Genomic DNA, 20,734 nt, shown 5'->3' with positions numbered 1-20,734 from the left:
TACAGTATCTTTTTTTTTTTTTTTTTTTTTTTTTAAATTTTTATTTATTTATTTATTTATTTATTTATGGCTGTGTTGGGTCTTCGTTTCTGTGCGAGGGCTTTCCCCAGTTGTGGCAAGTGGGGACCACTCTTCATCGCGGTGCGCAGGCCTCTCACTATCGCGGCCCCTCCTGTTGCGGAGCACAGGCTCCAGACGCGCAGGCTCAGCAGCTGTGGCTCACGGGCCCAGCCGCTCCGCGGCACGCGGGATCCTCCCAGACCAGGGCCCGAACCCGTGTCCCCTGCACTGGCAGGCAGCCTCTCAACCACTGCGCCACCAGGGAAGCCCTCTTACAGTATCTTAAGGTCCTTTTAAAAGAAATCTTCTGATGAGATCATTTTGATTTGAGATTTAGTATACATACAATGATGTATCCAAAACTAGAAGTTTCTCTAGCTATCTGAAAGTAGAACATTTCTATGAAAACTGCTGTAAGCCAAAATGATTTAAAGCAAAGAAGCAATTACCTTAGGAGACATCTTGCTAACGGATGCAAGATAAAGCACAGATGTTCACAGATACAGTTTAAAGTTATGGTGGCCTGAGGCTGAGATGCTGAGTGTAGCTCCCAGAGAAGGAGCTGGTGGTGCCACTCTTGTGCTGGGTGCACACTGCCTCGATAAGGCTCCCTGCAAAACAAACGCTGAATGTTATTTTCACATTTTGCCTTTTTTCTGAAAAATGAAAATCCTACTCGAACTTCTTTTGGTTAGTAAAAACAGGTACTAATGTAGGCCTTTCATAAAAGCAAAGTGATATAAAGTGAACTTTCAAAGAGCAGGGGATACCTGTATTTATGGAAAGAATATAATGTGTTCCTTCTTAGCCTGTCTTCTGCTTATTCTGTTTGCAGAAATGATTTGTTCTGTTTTGTTCTATCTTTATCTTATTCGTGTCTTTTTATTAATGTGTGCCATTCTAAAGTAATTTATATTAGTATTAATATTTAACCATTTACTAATTTATTTATAAAACCTGGTGAAGTAGGTCAGTATAGTTTTTGCAAGAATTTACTTTAGAATTTACTTAAGGATTCACTTAATAATTTGTTTTGATTTGAGAAATCTGAGTAGATAATTCAGATAACTTCCCTAAGATGCAAATAAGACAAGAAAATGTTTTGACATTTTTTCCCTAAGTCCCCAAAAGGTTTTCAAATATAATATACTCTAAAATTTACTAGTTTACATTTCTTATATAAAATGAGCTATGAAATTACTGTATATCAGAAATTGATCTCTTACAATAAAAAAATTTATTAATATTGTATTTTTTAGTCATTTAACTCAAATTTCTCTTTCTCAGTCAGCAAGTCTGTGTGATCCACACTTTGCACATTAAAAGTTTGGCCATTGCCCCTGGTTGCTGAAAGGTATCTTATAAGCCCTTGGAATATCCTGCCTGATAAGAGTGCCTTTACTGACTTGGGGTCTTGGGCCATGCCAGATACTCTGTGTTTACATTGTAATTACTGGGGAGGCTTTGGACCATGCAGTGGTAGCTTGACCTCTGGAGGGGCTGAAGACTTAGGACAAACCTGTGGGCAGTCATTGATGCCTACATGACAACCCCCAATAAAATCCCTGGACACCAGTGCTCAGGTGAGTTTCTCCAGCTGACAATACTCCATATGTGTTACCACACATCATTGCTGGGAGAAGTAAGCACTGTCCACATGACTCCACTGGGAAAGACAATGGGAAGCTCATGCCTGAAACTCTCTGAGACACTGCCTTACACGCCTCTTCTCTTTACTGATTTTGATCTGAATTCTTTCACTGTAACAAACAATAACTATGTGTATAATGGCTTTTCTCAATTCTGTGAGTTTTTCTAGAAAATCAGTGAACCAATGAGGACTCCTAAACTACATGGTCTGTTCCCAGCCTGTGATTTTTTTCCTAAATGAGGTTTCTCCTAAAAGGAGTAAAGGTTTAAAAAAAAAGTCCTAAAACTATCATTACTCATAAAAACCAGTCAGTCAACCAACCAATCAACCAACCAACCAATCACTTCTTTCAAAGATTTTCAGGCTTAAAGAGAAACTTATTACCGGAAATTTTATTCCTATTTCTCTGAAATTATAGATCACTGAAACTAGATCTTACATTTCATATGAAATTTACAAGTAACACAAAAATATTTAATACCTTTATTCCATTTCAGAATAGAATTGGAGAAAAATCATCCTAAATATTGATTCCTTGGAAATTTTGCAGCTGGAATTTATGTTTTCTTATAAATATTTTTACCTTCTATTATATTTTATTTCTCAGGCATGTAAAGTAACTGAAATGTAATAGTTCCAGTTTTACATATATTGAAAGTAATTTTCTTTGTAAAAGATGTTTCTAAAATATCTAATACTTGCAGATTTTTATCTGCTTTTTTATAAATAGATCTTTATTGCAGTAAAATTGCTTCACAATACTGTTAGTTTCTGTTGTACAACAAAGTGAATCAGCCATATGCATACATATGTCCCCATATCCCCTCCCTCTTGAGCCTCCCTCCCATCCTCCCTAGCCCACCCCTCTAGGTCATTGCAAAGCACTGAGCTGATCTTCCTGTGCTATGCGGCTGCTTCCCACTAGCTAACTATTTTACATTCGGTAGTGTATATATGTCAATGCTACTCTCACTTCGCCCCAGCTTCCCCCTCCCACCCCATGTCCTCAAGTCCATTCTCTATGTCTACATCTTTATTCCTGCCCTGCAACTAGGTTCATAAGTACCATTCTTTTTTTTTTTTTAGATTCCATATATATGCATTAGTATACGGTATTTGTTTTCCTCTTTCTGACTTCACTCTGTATGACAGATTCTAGGTCCATCCACTTCACTACAAATAACTCAATTTTGTTTCATTTTATGGCTCAGTAATATTCCATTGTATATATGTGCCACATCTTTATCCATTCATCTGTCAATGGACATTTAGGTTGGTTCCATGTCCTGGCTATTGTAAACAGTGCTGTAATTTTACATTGCAGTACCTGTCTCTTTTTGAATTATACTTTTCTCAGGGTATATGCCCAGCAGTGGGATTGCTGGGTCATATGGTAGTTCTCTTTTTGGTTTTTTAAGGAAGCTCCATACTGTTTTCCATAGTAGTTGTATCAATTTACATTCCCACCAACAGTGCAGGAGGGTACCCCTTTCACCACACCCTTTCCAGCTTTTATCGTTTCTAGATTTTTTGATAATGGCCATTCTGATTGGCATGAGGTGATACCTCATTATAGCTTTGATTTCAATTTCTCTAATAATTAGTGATGTTGAACATCTTTTCATGTGCCTCTTGGCCATCTGTATGTCTTCCTTGGTGAAATGTCTATTTAGGTCTTCCACCCATTTTTTAACTGGATTGTTTGGTTTTTTTTTGATATTGAGCTCCATGAGCTGTTGGTATATTTTGCATATTAATATCTTTGTCTGTTGTTTCATTTGCAAATATTTTCTCCCATTCCGAGGGTTATCTTTTTGTCTTGTTTATGGTTTCCTTTGTTACGCAAAAGATTTTAAGTTTACTTAAGTCCCATTTGTTTATTTTTATTTCCATTACTGTAGGAGGTGGGTCAAAAAAGATCTTGCTGTGGTTTATGTCAAAGAGTGTTTTTCCTATGTTTTCCTCTAATATTTTTATAGTGTCTGGTCTTACATTTAGATCTTTGATCCATTTGGAGTTTATTTTTGTATTTGGTGTTAGGTAGTGTTCTAATTTCATTCTTTTACATGTAGCTGTCCAGTTTTCCCAGCACCACTTGTTGAAGAGGCTGTCTTTTCTCCATTGTAGGTTCTTGCCTCCTTTGTTGTAAATTAGGTGCCCATATGTGTGTGGGTTTATCTCTGGGCATTCTCTCCTGTACCATTGATCAATATTTCTGTTTTTGTGCCAGTACCATACTGGCTTGATTACTGTAGCTTTGTGGTATAGTTTGAAGTTGGGGAGCCTGATTCCTCCAGCTCCATTTTTATTTCTCAAGATTGCTTTGGCTATTCGGGGTCTTTTGTTGTTCCATACAAATTGTAAAATTTTTTGTTCTAATTCTGTGAAGAATGCCATTGGTAGTTTGATAGGGATTACACTGAATCTGTAGATTGCTTTGGGTAGTATAGTCATTTTCACAGTATTGATTCTTCCAATCCAAGAACATGGTATATTTCTCCATCTGTTTATGTCATCTTTGATTTCTTTCATTAGTTTTACAGTTTTCTGAGTACAAGTCTTCCGCCTCCTTAGGCAGGTTTATTCCTAGGTATTTTATTCTTTTTGTTGCAATGGTAAATGAGAGTGTTTCCTTAGTTTCTCTTTTTGATTTTTCATTGTTGGTGTATAGGAATGCCAGAGATTTCTGTGCATTAATTTTGTATCCTGCAACCTTACCAAATTCACTGATAAGTTCTAGTAGTTTTCTGGTGGCATCTTTAGGATTTTCTATGTACAGTATCATGTCATCTGCAAACAGTGACAGTTTTACTTCTTTTCAAATTTGTATTCCTTTTATTTCTTTTTCTACTCTGATTGCCATGGCTAGGACTTCCTAAACTATGTTGAATAAGAGTGTCGAGAGTGGACATCCTTGTCTTGACTCTGATCTTAGAGGAAATGCTTTCAGTTTTTCACCATTGAGTATGATGCTTGCTGTTTCTTTGTCATATATGGCCTTTATTATGTTGAGGTAGGCTCCCTCTATGCCCATTTTCTGGAGAGTTTTTATCATAAATTGGTGTTGAATTTTGTCAAAAGCTTTTTCTGCATCTCATCTATTGAGATGATCATATGGTTTTTATTCCTTAATTTGTTAATGTGGTGTATCACATTGATTGATTTTCATATGTTGAAGAATCCTTGCATCCCTGGCATAAATCTCACTTGATCATGGTGTATGATCCTTTTAATGTGTTGTTGAATTCTGTTTGCTAGTATTTTGTTCAGGATTTTTGCATCTATGTTCATCAGTGATATTGGCCTATAATTTTCTTTTTTTGTGATTATTTTTCTGGTTTTGGTATCAGGGTGATGGTGGCCTCATAGAATGAGTTTGGGAGTATTCCTTCCTCTGCAATTTTTTGGAAGAGTTTAAGAAGGATCGGTGTTAGCTCTTCTCTAAATATTTGATAGAATTCACCTGTGAAGTCATTTGGTCTCAGACTTCTGTTTGTTGGAAGATTTTTAATTACAGTTTCAATTTCATTACTTGTGATAGGTCTGTTTATATTTTCTAATTTTTCCTGGTTCAGTCTTGGAAAATTGTACCTTTCCAAGAATTTGTCCATTTCTTCGTGGTTGTCCATTTGACTGGCATATAGTTGTTTGTAGTAGTCTTTTATAATCCTTTGTATTTCTGCAGTGTCAGGTGTGATTTCTCCTTTTTCACTTCTAATTTTTTTGATGTGCATCCTCTCTCTTTTTTTTCTTGATGAGTCTGGCTAATGATTTATCAATTTTGTTTATCTTCTCAAAGAACCAGCTTTTAGTTTTATTGATCTTTGCTATTGTTTTCTTCATTTCTATTTCATTTATTTCTGCTCTGATCTTTATGATTTCTTTCCTCCTACTGACTTTGGCTTTTCTTTGTTCTTCTTTCTCTAGTTTTTTTAAGTGTAGGGTTAGATTGTTTGAGATTTTTCTTGTTTCTTGAGGTGAGATTGAATTGCTATAAACTTCCCTCTTAGAACTGCTTTTGCTGCGTCCCATAGGTTTTGGGTTGTTGTGTTTTCATTGTCATTTGTTTCTATGTATTTTTAAATTTCTACTTTGATTTCTTCAGTGATCTCTTGGTTATTTAGTAGCACACTGTTTAACCTCCATATATTTGTGTTTTTACAGTTTTTTTTCCTGTAATTGATTTCCAATCTCATAGCATTGTGGTCAGAAAAGATGCTTGATATGATTTCAATTTTCTTAAATTTTCTGAGGCTTAATTTGTGACCCAAGATGTGATCTATCCTGGAGAATGTTCCATGCGCACTTGAGAAGAAAGTGTATTCTGCCTCTTGTGGGTGGAATGTTCTAGAAATATCAACTAAATCTATCTGGTCTATTGTGTCATTTAAAGCTTGTGTTTCCTTATTTATTTCTATTTGGATGATCTGTCTATTGGTGTAAGTGGGGTGTTAAAGTTCCCTACTATTATTGTGTTACTGTCGATTTCTTCTTTCATGGTTGTTAGCATTTGCCTTATGTACTGAGGTGCCCCTGTGTTGGGTGCATAAACATTTATAATTGTTATATCTTCTTCTTGGATTGATCCTTTGATCATTATGTAGTGTCCCTCCTTATCTCTTGTAACAGTCTTCATTTGAAAGTCTGTTTTATCTGATATGAGTATTGCTACTCCAGCTTTTTTTTGATTTCCATTTGCATGGAATATCTTTTTCCATCCCTTCACTTTCAGTCTGTATGTGTCCCTAGGTCTGAAATGGGTCTCTTGTAGACAGCATATATATGGGTCTTGTTTTTGTATCCATTCAGCCAGTCTGTGTGTTTTGGTTGGGGCAATTAATCCATTTACATTCAAGGTTATTATCGATATATATGTTAATATTGTCATTTTCTTAATTGTTTTGGGTTTGTTTTTGTGAGTCTTTTCCTTTTCTTGTGTTTCCCACCTAGAGAAGTTTCTTTAGCCTGTGTTGTAAAGCTGGTTTGGTGGTGCCGAATTCTCTTAGCTTTTTCTTGTCTGGAAAGCTTTTGATTTCTCCATTGACTCTGAATGAGATCCTTGCTGGTAGAGTAATCTTGGTTGTAGGTTTTTCTCTTTCAATACTTTAGGTATATACTCCCACTCCCTTCTGGCCTGCAGAGTTTCTGCTGAAAAATCAGCTGATAACCTTATGGGGATTCCTTTGTATGTTATTTTTTGTTTTGCCCTTGCTGCTTTTAATATTTTTTCTTTGAGTAATTTTTGTTAGTTTGATTAATATGTGTATTGGTGTGTTTCTCATAGAGTTTATCCTGTATGGGACTCTCTGCGCTTCCTGGACTTGATGACTATTATTTCCTTTCCCATGTTAGGGAAGTTTTCCACTATAATCTCTTCAAATATCTTCTCAGACCCCTTTTCTCTTCTTCTTCTGGGACCCCTATAATTCGAATGTTGGTGCATTTAGTGTTGTCCCAGGGGTCTCTGAGATTGTCTTCAATTCTTTTCATTCTTTTTTCTTTATTCTGCTCCTCGGCAGTTATTTCCACCATTTTGTCCTCCAGCTCACTTATTCGTTGTTCTGCCTCAGTTATTCTGTTATTGATTCCTTTTAGTGTATTTTTCATTTCAGTTATTGTGTTGTTCATCTGTTTGTTTGTTCTTTAGTTCTTCTAGATCTTTGTTAAACATTTCTTGTATTTTCTCAGTCCATGCCTCCATTCTATTTCTGAGATTCTGGATCATCTTTACTGTCATTACTCTGAATTCTTTTTCAGGTAGATGGCCTATTTCCTCTTCATTTACTTGGTCTTCTAGGTTTTTACCTTGCTCCCTCATCTGTGACATATTTTTTTGCCATCTCATTGTTTTTTCTTTTTTCTTTTGATGAATGGGGTTGTGTACCTGTCTTACCGGTTGTTTGGCCTGAGGCTTCCAACACTGGAGTTGTAGGTTGTTGGGTAGAGCTGGGCCTTGGTGCTGAGATGAGGACCTCTGTGAGACCTCACTCCAATGAATATTCCCTGGGGTCTGAGGCTCTCTGTTAGTCCAGTGGTTCAGACTCAGAGCTCCCACCACAGGAACTCTGGCCCAACCCCTGGCTTGTGAACCAAGATGCCATAAGCCACGTGGAGTGGCAAAAAAAAAGAAAAAGAAAGAGAACAATAACAAAGTAAAAAATAAAATTAGACTAGGAAACTAACAGATATGTAAGAAAGAATATAAAAATAAAAATATAGATGATTCAACAACTGGAAGGTACATCAGTACCACAATATTAAAAAAGAGGAGGGAAAAGAAAGAAAGAAAGAAAGAAGAAAAGGGTTAAAAGGCCTTAGCCGTGGTGAACAGGGCCTAAGCAAGTGTGAGGTTTGGGCAGTGGGTGGGACCTATGCTCAGGACCCAAAGGGATGGAAAAGGCCCTGGGGGCTGTGGGGGGTGGGGCTGAGGCTCAAGGAACAGAAGGAGCTCAGGCATGCCCTCCACCCCTGGTCTCAGAGGGCAGGGGACCTCACCTGGGAGCCCAGCAGGCTTCCTAGGCTCGAGTGGGTGGGGCAAACGCCCTCCTCTCCTCTGCTCTTCCGGTCCCGGAGGCCCCTCCTGGCCCCTCTCCTGATCTTCCCAGCCTCCCTTCTATGTCCCCAGGACCAATGCAGCTGCAGGGGGAGAGGGGGACCTTGGAGGGCAGGGGACCTGCCTGGGAACTCAGCAGCCTCCCCAGCCTGAGTGGGCCAGTGATCACCCTCTGCTTCTCTCCCACTCTTCCCATCCTGTCTGGCCTCCACTTTCCCTCCCCCATCAGTCCCCCTATGTCCTACTGGTTCACTTGGGGTTTCCTCCCATCTCCTTGGGCATCAGGGTCCCCCAACAGCAGCCAGCAGGCACCCTAGTTGTGGGGAGATGCTAACTCCACGTCTTCCCACACCACCATCTTGACTTGACTCCACACCCTCTGTTTGCTTTTTAAAAGTACTTTTCTACTATGTTTCTCTAGAAGTGAAGGGTAATATTTTTGTGGAATAACTATAGAAAGAAACTTATTTTTTCTGATTATTTTGTTAGACTTTAAATCTGACAGAGTTTTTTTCTTAGTCCTTTGACAGCTACAGAGCACATGCTGGGGTTAAGTTACTCAACTTAACCCCAGCATGGGTGACTGTAAATCCTTCTTGATACAAATTTTAAAACAAAAGGAAAAAATGTTAATGTAGTTAAATTCATGGGTTGTGAATTTAAGACATATAAACCTATAAAGAATAACCCATGTGAAAGAAAGATAAGAACTATGTCTCATATTTCTGTTCTGTGAACATTGACATCACTGAGAATGGTTGTAGTTTTTGATGTCACCTACCTTCCTACAAATATGGCTTTCCCTGTGTTTACCAAATTTAGTGGATTAAATAATATCACAAATATCATAATATATTTTATGATTGCACTAAATATTTATTTTCTCAAAGAGATAATCTAAGTGTATTTTTGTTTTTGTTTCTTTTTGCTAAATTTCTAACATCTTGAATATTTTATAAAAGAGTGAGCTAGATGGTTTCTGGCTAAGAGTACTTCTGCTGTATTTCTATGAGGTAAACAATGAAATAAGGCATGTTTCGTATTTTATTTTTTGCAAAATAATTTTAAGTTCAAAACAAAATTTCAGAACTCTAAGTCTTTTCACAAAGTGCAGGAAAATTTAATCTAGTCAATTTAAATTTATCAAATAACATTAGAAAACTCTCTTTGGAGGAGATGATGAAGAACTGTAAAGAAAACTTTTGATTTGATAAAACACCATGATAAGATTTTTATATAGGTCAATACCATCACATTATTATATACTTTCTGTGTTTTTTGGTTTTTCATAAGTAAAGAGAGAGAGAGAGAATTAGAGAGAGGGGAATTAGAAAAGTAAATAGGTCTTTTCCTCTGAGAAGTAAATAGAGAAAAGTGAATCTGAAATTAAAAGTGAAGGTCCCCGCAATTCTGTGTATCAAAACTATGTATCTATCCTATATTAATTTCCTAGGGCTGCCATAACGAGGTATCACAAACAGCTGGCTTAAAACAATAGATACTTATTCCAGTTCTCCAGGCTAGAAGTCCAAAACCAAGTTTTCAGTGATTGGTTCCTTCTCATGGCTCTGAGGGAGAATCTGTTCCAAGCCTCTCTCCCAGTTTTGGGTGGTTGCTGGCAATCTTGGCATGTCTTGGCTGTAGATGCATTATTCCACCCTGTGGCTCCATCTTCATATAGTGTTCTCCCTCTGTCTGTCTCTGTACCCAAATTTCCCTCTTCTTATTAGAACATAAATCATTGGGTTAGGACCTATCCTAATCCAGTATGGTCTCATTTTAACTTGATTATACTATCTGCAAAGCCCCTGTTGCCAAATAAGGTCATATTTACAGGTTTCTGGTGGACATGGATTTTTGGAGGTCACTATTCACTCCAGAACGTCTCCCAAAGTCTTGTGATTTCAATAATGAGTTTAGTACGAATTATCTGTGAATAAATCAGCCCTGAAGGAAAGCCATAGTTAAAGCAGCAGTGAGTCACTGGACATTAATGACAGCTTTTAGACAGTTACTCAGGTTTATCCTTTCTTTGTTTTCTCTTTAATTGCCTTAGAAACAACAAAAAAGTCTAATTCAATGGAAAATATGTTGCTTCTTAACACAGTTCACTACATATTAATAAAGCCCAACTTTTAAATCAGGTGCAAACCTGTTCAGTTTGGAAGAACTTATTTCAATATCAGATATGGCCTAGAAAAGGGCTAAAAAAATTGTTTTCAGTGGCAAACTTACAAATCTCAGTTTCTGAAATTATTACAAATGGTGTGCTGAAACTACATTTGGCATTTACCCCAAACTGTAGAGTGTTACCATATCTACTTCCAGGGACAATCTATAGCTTGAATAAACTTGAATAGTTGTTTACAACCATTTGAATAATGCTACAGTTGTTCATTGATTACTTATTTTCACTGTACTTTTGAGAGTACTTAAAATGCATTTTTCACGGAGCTACTAGAAGATATAGTTATCACTCTAAGGATGAACCTCAATATTGGTTGGTGGAGAGATGTAAATTAAATATAAATTGCCAGTGAAAAAAGACCTTTGAAGAGTTGCCTTGGCCTTACCAAAACTGCCTTAGTAATATTACATAATATTCCTCGTCCAGTCTTATTCTAAGAAGGAATATTGCTAAGACACATTAGCATAAAAGTATTTTGAAAGTGTAAAGCAATTAGAGAAATAGTATGAGACAAACATCAAAAAAGATAGTAAAAAGTAAACCTGAATTGTGCTTTAGACGCAAGCTACCAATGGACTGAGTATTTAAAAACACTTAGAAAAGTAACAATTTTTAAGGTAACAAAATTTTTATATATATCTTTTAATAGTATGGCTTCTTTTCTGTATTGTATTGTACATTCATAAACACGCACCACGGCCTATCTCCCTTTCTTGAATTATGCTTGTTCATGAGTCTTAAGTCTTTTAGAAGGGACAGGTTTGATCATTCTGTATATCAACAGATAATTCCCTACATCATTACTATCACCAAAAAAAATTAAATGCAGTATCTTAGAGAGAAATGGAGTTTGCCAGTCCAAATGTCCAAAGAAATGAAAACTCAGAGTTATACTAAATCTCAACGTGCTCAAAAGCAAACTTTAACTAAATATGAATAGGTTAAGATATGAATGTGGATGTGTTGATTAATATTAATAAAATAGTAATCTTACTTCACTACTTAAATTTTTGTTTGAGGTAAATATTTAACGCTAAGCATACAACCAAATTGAAAGTGTGACCTATTAAAATTCCCAAATAAGAGAGATAAAGTTTTAAAAATGGTTGATTAATTATTTATCAAACTTTTACATAATGAATACTAAAGAAGCAGCTGTACTCCTGAGAATTACTTCTCTCATGTTCTCTGTATCGTTTTAAGATTTTTTTCAAATCTTACTTCTCACCGCTGTTTTAAAAGATATTAGTTTCAAGATGGGGTAACCCGTCCTGAATCCTGAACCCCTGGGTTGTTTCTTGATTTCCCCAGGATGACTGCCCCAACTCCTGAACTTACCCATATCAGGAGGTAACAGTGGGAAAGGCAGGTGATCTGAGTTCTATTCCTAGATATATCACTATTTGCTGTATGAACTTGAGAACTACCTTTGCCCTCTCTGGGCCTAAATCTCCCCAGTGACATTAAGAGGGCAATAAAGGGGCCATACAGTCTGCTTGTTCCAAGCCGTGCTCACTCATGTTCTTCAGAATCCCAAGACACTAGCAACATGTGGCTATTGGAGGAGGTCACTGAGAGGACGCGACCTCCACTTGACCCATGAGCTGGAACTGGGCAATTAGAGGATCCTCACCCCCTCCTTGTCCTTGGAATATATGCTTTTCCCATAGTGGGAACTATTCCAAGGATGTAGCCTTGATAGAATAAGGTGTCGTTGAGACTAGCTGCATGGTATATATGACTGAACCCAGTTGAGGCTTCTCTATAAACTTTAAGATTCTGATGGTCAAGTGCAGAGATCTACTTGTCTTGTGGCTGCCCAAGACAAGCCTTGTAAGTACTATAAGTTCTCTTACTTATTAAACCTGCCACCTACCAATCTGGAGTGTCCTGCCTCTGTTTTTGGTCTCTCTTTGCTCCCTGTCTACAGGGGGACCAGGTTACCAACCAACAGTGGCATAGGTGAATGAGTCAACATGTATCTGGTGGCCCAGGATCACATTAAAGTGTTGATTTATTTAAAAAATTACACTTGCAGTACAAATTATAAGCAACATTTATAACAGAATATGCTTAAAAATCCTTCTCTCATATTGACTAGCAATTTAGCTTCTAACTAAACGTCTGAAAATCAAGTATTTCTGAGCCCATGATTAATGTTTGGCCAGACAAATTAGATACACTGTTCCTTGCCACTGATTTTCACTATAAGCCTATCATAAAGGTTTATTTTTTTGATGTGCTCTGAGGCTCTGGTTCTACAGGTGTGATGTATTCATATTATTCTATAATGACTAAAACTACAAATAGGACTCTCAACTTAGAATTGTGGTATTAAAATTCCACATTTGGAATTTTGTAGTTAAAACAAATGATTCAGGTTCACCACAATTGAAAATGTATATGATTCTGATATTTGATTCAGGTATTTCCAACTTCTATGAAGAGGGGACAATGCCTACTTTCTTATCATATATTGAGTTATTCTCAATACCCACTAGCTTGAAGCCTAGCTTCAGCTATTTATGGATGTCACAGCCTCCAGGAGGAAAAACAAATCTTTTAAGAGAGAGAGAGGAAATATTTTTTCCAGAAAGACCTCCAAAGATGATGGTAAGGAGGATCTTCTAATATTATATCCCTAAATATGTATGCTCCTTCTATCATGATACTCTTGGAGCTGTGGCACAGTTGTCGTTATATATATCTGGCACATATATCGTAGTCATAAATTGTGCCCATATGCCATATATATATGTGTATGCATATATGACATATGTATATATGTGACATATGTGTATATATGTCACACATATGTGATAACTGAGTCACAGCTCCATGAGTCATATATATACATAATATATACATACAGAACTTTTATTAAGATATAATTTACATAAAATAAATTGCACATATTTAAAGTGTACAAAGTGATAAATTTTGACATAGATATTATATCCATGAAACTCACAAGCAAGGTGATGAATTCATCCCTAACTTCTAAATGTTTCCTTCTGGCCCTTGGTAATATCTCCCTTATCCTCCTCTTCACTCCCTTCCCAGGCAACAACGGATCTGCTTTCTATCACTATAATTCACTTCCATTTCCTAGAAATTAATAGAATGTTTTGTCTGGCTTTTTTACTCAGTGTAATTATTTTAAGATGCATCATCCACATTTTAGTGTGTATGAATAGTTCATTCATTATATTGCTGAGTAGCATTCTCTTGTATGACTATACTACAATTTGTTATCCTTTGCTTATTCAAATGTTGACAGACATTTGGATTGTTTCCAGTTTTTGGCTATCAAAAGTAAAGCTTCCATGAACATTCCTATAAAAGTCTTTGAATGGCCATATGATGTTTTCATTTCTCTTCTAGGATAAATACTTGGAAGGGGAGTGGCTGAATCATAAGTTAGGTGTATTTTTTTACCTTTTAAAGAAATTGCCATATTGTTTTCAAAGTGGGTGTACCATTTTATATTCCTAACATCAGTGTATGAAAGTTCCTGTTTGGGCTTCCCTGGTGGCGCAGTGGTTGAGAATCTGCCTGCCAATGCAGGGGACACGGGTTCAAGCCCTGGTCTGGGAAGATCCCACATGCCGCGGAGCAACTAAGCCCGTGAGCCACAAATTACTGAGCCTGCGCGTCTGGAGCCTGTGCTCCGCAACAAGAGAGGCCACGATAGTGAGAGGCCCGCGCACTGCGATGAAGAGTGGCCCCCACTTGCCGCAACTAGAGAAAGCCCTCGCACAGAAACGAAGACCCAACACAGCCAAAAATAAATAAATTAATTTAAAAAAAAAAAAAAAAGAAAGTTCCTGTTGCTCCACATCCTCATAAACAATTAATATACCAGCTTTCCTAATAGATTTATAGTGATATTTCAATGTAGTTTAATTTTGCATTTATTTAATTGATGTAGGTCTAGTCAGTTTACCTATATCTTCATTGAGTTTTGGTAATTTTTGTTTTTCAAGGAATTTGTCTGTTTCATCTAAGATGTCAAATTTATTGACATAAAGTTATTCATAATATTTCCTTTATCTCTTTAATCTTTGTGGATTCTGGAGTAATGACAAGTCTCCCATTTTTGGTATTGCTATTCGTGTCCTCTCGGTTTTTCCTAACAAGTCTGGTGAGTGTTTTATCCATTTTATTAAACTTCTCAAAGACCCAGAGTTTGGGATCATTTATTTCTCTATTTTTTTTCTGTTTACTACTTCATTGATTTTTGCTTTAGTCTTTATTATTTCTATTCTTCTGCTTATTTTAAGTTTTATTTACTCTTCATTTTCTAGTTTCCTAAAGTGGTTGCTGAGGTCATTGATATGTGACTTTTCTTTTTTTCTTATATATCATTTAACTGCTGTAAATTCCCCCTCCCCCAAGTACTGCTTTCATGGCATTTCACATATTCTGTGTTTTCATTTTCATTCAGTTCAACATACTTTCTAATTCAGCTTTTGATTTTTTATCTACTCATGGTTTATTTATAAGTGTATTATTTAGTTTTCAAATATTTGGGAATTTTCCAGAGATATTTGTGTTATCAACTTAAATTTAATTCCATTTAATTTAAATTTAATGTAGGATAACATTCTTTGCATATTTTGAATCTCTTTAAATTTTTAAGACTAATTTATGGCTCAGAATATGGCCTATCTTGTTAAATGTTCCATATACGCTTGAAAAAAATGTATATTCTGCTATAGTTGAATGTCATATTCTATAGACATCATTAGGTTAAGTTTATTGTGAATATTGTTCAAGTCTCCTATAATATTTTTGATTTTCTGTCTACTTGTCATTTCAACTATTGAGAAATGGTTACTGACATCTCTGAACACAGTTATGGCTTTATCTATTTTTCCTTGAAATTTTATCAGTGTTTGCTTCATGTATTTTGAAGCATTATTAGGCACATAAGTATATAGAAATATTATATACTATTGATAAATTGACTCCATGACATACTTAACTCTGGTAATATTTGTTTCTCTGAATTTGCTCTAATATTATAAAGCTAATCCAGCTTTTTTTGATTTGTTTTTTGTAAGGATCATATAGTTGGGTGTTATTTTTTTGGTCCAATCTGATCATATCTGCCTGTTATTGGGATGATTAGACCCCTGATTTACATTTAATAATTACTGAAATTGTTACATTTGTATCTATCATATTGCTATCTCTCTTTCATTTCTCTGACCTGATTTTTTGTTTCATTTTTCTGACAGTTTTATATTAATTATATATATAAACATTATTTATTTATATATATAAATATTATTTATATATATAAATAATTTCATTTCATCTCCTTTGTTGAATTGTCAGCTATATATCTTTGCCCTGTTTTAGAGTTTGCTTTTAGGATTTATAGTATACATAATTAACTCATAGCCTCAAATCTCAAGTGATATAGCTATTCACATACGGTCTCTCCCAGGCTTTATGCTCTGGTTGTCATATATTTACTTATTGTGTGTTGTAATCCACATGATACACTGTCAGTATTTTTGTTTAAACAATTATATTTTTAAAAGATTCAAATGATAAGAAAAAAATCTTACATATTGACTCATTTAGGTACCATTTCTGGTTTTCTTTGTATTTTTGTGTATATAAGTATCTCCATCTTTTACCATTTTCCCATTGCCTGAAGAACTTCCTTAAATATATCTTGTAGGGAAGGTCTGCTTTCAGATTTTGTGTATCTGGAAAGTATTTATTGAGCTTTTGTCTTAGAAAGATATTTTTATTGAAGAACTCTAGGTTGGCAATAATTTTTTCTTTCAGTACTTTAAAGATATTACCCTAAAGCCTTCTTGCTTGCATTATTTCTGATGAGAAATCTGCTGTCAACTTTACCTTTTCTTCTCTCTATGTAGTATGTCTTTCTTTCTCTGTCTGCCTTTGTTTTTCTCTGTCATACTGGTTTTCAGCAATTTGATTATGATATGCCTTGCTTTAGTTTTCTTCCAATTTACTTTCCTTAGTAGTTTATTGAACTTCTTGGATGTGAATTTTTAGTTTAAGCAAATTTGGAAAAATATTGTTCATTTTTCCCTTAAAATGTTTTTCATATCCCAGTCCCCTCCCCAATTTTTTGGAGACTTCAATTACACTCATAGTAGGCTTCTTGAAGTTGTCCTACATATCACTGATGCTCTCTGTTCATTTTCTTTGATTCTATTTTTTCCTAATTCTTTATAGAAAGTTTCTATTGCTATATAATCAAATTCATTAATTTTTTTCCTTCTACAAAGTCTAATCAGCTATTAATCCCACCCAGGGTATTTTTCACCTCCAACATTATAGTTTTGATCGCTAGATTATATATATTCTAGATTATATACCTGTATATTCTATATTCTATACTTTAGATTTTATATTCAATATTCTACATTCTATATTCCTTATCTCTGTTTTTTGGCGACAGATATATAGTTATTATAACTATTTTAATTTTCTTGTATGTTAATTCTAACATCTTTAATTTCTGGGTCAGTTTTGATTGGCTAGATTTTTTTTTTCTCATTATTGATCACATTTTCCTGCATACCTGGTAATTTTTGATTGGATGCTAGACATTATAAATTTTCCCTTTTGAGTGCTAGATATTTTTGTATTTATATGAATATTCTTGAATTATGAGGGAACCCCTCCCCCCAATGGATTTTAAACTGTACTGTCCAATATGGTAGTCACAAATCACAGATGCGTACTGAGTACTTTAAATTTGAGTAGTCTGAATTTGAAGTGGCGAGTAAAGTATACAATGTATTTCAAAAATTTATTATAAAAAATGATGCAAAATATTTTGTTAATAATTTTTCACTGCATGTTGAAGTGCTAATATTTTGGATTAATTAGTTAAAAACATGGATTAAAATTAATTTTACCTGTTTCTTTTTTACTTTTTAAAATATGGCTACTAGAAAATTTAGAAATGCATATATGACTCATATTTATGGCTCACATCCTATTTCTATTCATGAGCACTTGTTTTTAGAACTTGAGTTGATGGATGTTTTCTGTAAAGAGTAAGACAGTAAATGTATTAGGTTTGTGGGCCACATAGAGTTTCTGTCACATTTTTTTTTCTTTTATTTTTTAAACAATATTTTAAATAGAGTTGATCCTTGGACAACACAGGGGACTCCCTGTATCCATGATTTCTCAGCATCTGCAGATTCAACCAACCACAGATCATGTAGCACTGTAGTATTTACTGTTGAAAAATATCCATATAAGTGGGCTTCCCTGGTGGTGCAGTGGTTGAGAATCTGCCTGCTAATGCAGAGGACACGGGTTCAAGCCCTGGTCTGAGAAGATCCCACATGCCGTGGAGCAACTAGGCCCGTGAGCCACAACTACTGAGCCTGCGCGTCTGGAGCCTGTGCTCCGCAAAAAGAGAGGCCACGATAGTGAGAGGCCCACGGACCGCGATGAAGAGTGGCCCCTGCTTGCCGCAACTAGAGAAAGCCCTCGCACAGAAATGAAGACCCAACACAGCCATAAATAAATAAATAAATAAAATTAAAAAAAAAAAAAAAAGTTGTATCAATTCGGAATCCCACCAGTAAAGTATAAGAAAATAACTTTTGTCCCACTCATTTGTCAGCATTAAATGCAACTGCACTTTTATTTTTCTAAACTGATAACTGAAATATGATGCACATTTGTTTCTTTAATTTGCATTTCCTGAATAATACCTGGGTTGAGCATCTTGCCCTATGTTTATTTTTAGTTGTTTGGGTTCCTGTTTCTTGAGTAGCCCTTTCTCTTTATAGATAAATCATAATATCAGTTTAATTTTTTTCTTTTTAATATGAGTTTTAAAGACAGTGTTCCTTAATACCTAAGTATTTTGTTAATATTTTTCTATTTTTTCCATCGATGAATGAACGGGATAAAAACGTGGTCCATCTACATACAATGGAATACTATTCTTTGGAAAATAAAATACCCAGAAGTGGAATTACCAGATCATGTGGTAATTCTATTTTTAATTTTTTGAGGAACTTCCATACTATTTTCCATAATGGCTACACCATTAACATTCCCACTAATAGTATACAGTGGTTCCAATTTCTCCATATTCTTACCAACACCTGTTATTTATTTATTTATTTTTTAATAATGGCCACTATTGAGAAACCTTGTTTTAAGGCAATCTAGGTGAGAAACTTGGAAAGTCTCCATGTCTGTATTTTTAGGTCTTTTCTCTAAGGTTTGTCTGATTTCCCAGAGAAAAATTTTCTAATGCTCTGTGTGAGAACTAACAGTTTGGCCATCATCTTTCTGAGTGTCAAACTGTAGAAGGGATATGGGGTCCTCAGCATTTAGCATTCAGAATGCATATGTTCACTTATCCCCCTATTTTCAGTACACAGTCAGATCCTCAACTGTATCTAGCATATTCTGCCACAAACACTCTTCATTATATGCTCTTTAATGAATATATTTCTAGAAAACAAGTAGTAGGGGTAAAGGAATTGGTGGGGGAGGGCTTTATCCACGACTATAAGATGGCAATCTAAATGCAACTCAAACAACTTTCACCCAATCCTCCTGACATTCCTGCTTCCTTGCCACCCTTATAGAGGTATCTGGTGCTATAGATTCATGAAACGTTTGAGCATTCTGTGATGTAAAGGGGATTACTTCTCAACTTTGCTTGCTGAATTAAGGCCTAGTTTTCTTGATATTCTGTATCCATCACCTGTTCTTTCCTTTGTCTTCTGTCATATACTGTATACTTTGCTGTTCTCCCATGCTTATCAGGTTATGTCTTTAAAATCCCTTTACTATAGATTTATTGGATTTTCAGGAGGAAGTGACATTATATTGCCATTTAGTGCAAAAATTCAAAGTTCAGTTTAAATGCCAGAGTTTTATCTGAGGAAATCTAGAGAACATTTGTCCCCTCCAATTTACTATGAAAAATGCCTGCCACATGTTTCACAGAGTTGACTTTTATCTCCATTTATGTATATATAAAGAGTGCTGTCTTTTCATTTGATCTAAGCCCTGGGCCATCCCTGGTTGCTGCCTCTGCATTTTGCCCATGCTGTGGCCTTCGATAGCATTGTGTTCTACCACCTTGCAGGGAGAGTATCTTCTGACTCAGCTTTGAAGAGCAGAAGAATCCCTCTTTGAGCTAACATATGGCTGATATCACTCTTCCTCTGTAAGTCTCTAAAATATTCTTCCTGGTCACAGTAGCTTAGGGTGCTCCTAATCAATCATTTCATATTCAATGTAACATGAGCTGTAAAAGCTTAGGACAAATGAATCTAAATGCTCGGACTTCAGACATCAGTTTGAGGGAAATTGTGAGATGAAAGTCATATCAATATTTATGGAATACAACTGACAACTGAATCTCTCTTTTCATAAGAACATCTGTTTTGTATGTGTGTGTATGTGCGTGTATTTAAATTTTTGCCTACGTTGAAAACTTTTCTTTCTACTTATATGAACTTTTGGATAACAACACAAATTTGTTGTTTTTTAAAAAAATCTGCTTATGTTAGTCTCATGAGATACCATGTCTGATACACACACACACACACACACTCTCACAGAGCTTGTATCATATCATATACATTTATATAAAGTCTGCCTATGCTATTGGAAAAGTGTAAGGGAAATTATAGGTAATTATTAAGATCTCTATCAATAATAAATTGGGAATGTCGTAGTTTCTGTTGTTTAGATTTGTCTTCTGACTCAACTCCAGTTGAGTCCTATAAAGTGCAGAGGAATTGTAACTAAAGCTTTCCAAAAATTTTGATGCATAAGCATCAGAGTTTTGAGATCCTCTTAGCAGAGTGGAAAACACAGGTCAGAGAGGAGTTCTCCCAAGACTGAGCACAACATCTCCCTTCACACAAAATCTTCTGTGTCTCTGGTGGTATCTGGTGAGCAGCAGCTATCCGTGCAGGATTGTGGCACAACGTGCAAGAGTAATGGAAGCACCTAGCAGGAAACAGCTGTATTGTGTATTAATTGTGAGACTTTTTGGTCACCTGCAGAATAACTGAGCTGGGGGAGAGAACGTGGGATGACCCATTTTCAAGTTGCTGAAATTCTAATAGTATTAGGCAGGGGTAAGAACTAGTGAAATTTGAATTATTATTAGAAATGTGCTGTCATTTTTATGAATAGGTTGAGGAAGTCCAGTTATGCTAAAGGGGGATATAGTTATGAGTACTTTTTCCTTGGTTGTTTAATAATTCTTTCAATAGGGAAACATTTACATGAAAAG

The 20,734-nt window shown here is 35.6% G+C and overlaps 1 protein-coding gene across 4 annotated transcripts in view; it reads right to left on the bottom strand.

The window, feature by feature from the left end:
* The window catches only part of HTR1F (5-hydroxytryptamine receptor 1F), a 279,529-nt gene that overhangs the window by 205,133 nt on the left and 53,662 nt on the right, over positions 1-20,734 (bottom strand). For all 4 annotated transcript variants that reach the window (XM_082392441.1, XM_082392438.1, XM_082392439.1 and 1 more), the window contains exon 3: positions 510-667. The gene's annotated coding sequence lies outside the window, so the exon portion shown is untranslated. The remainder of the gene's footprint in view (positions 1-509; positions 668-20,734) is intronic.

This window comes from Balaenoptera borealis (assembly GCF_965194805.1).
Source record: "Balaenoptera borealis genome assembly, chromosome: 5".
In the NCBI taxonomy this organism is placed as follows: domain Eukaryota; kingdom Metazoa; phylum Chordata; class Mammalia; order Artiodactyla; family Balaenopteridae; genus Balaenoptera; species Balaenoptera borealis.
Note: the sequence above shows the minus strand (reverse complement) of the source record. Positions and strands in the feature narration are given on the sequence as shown.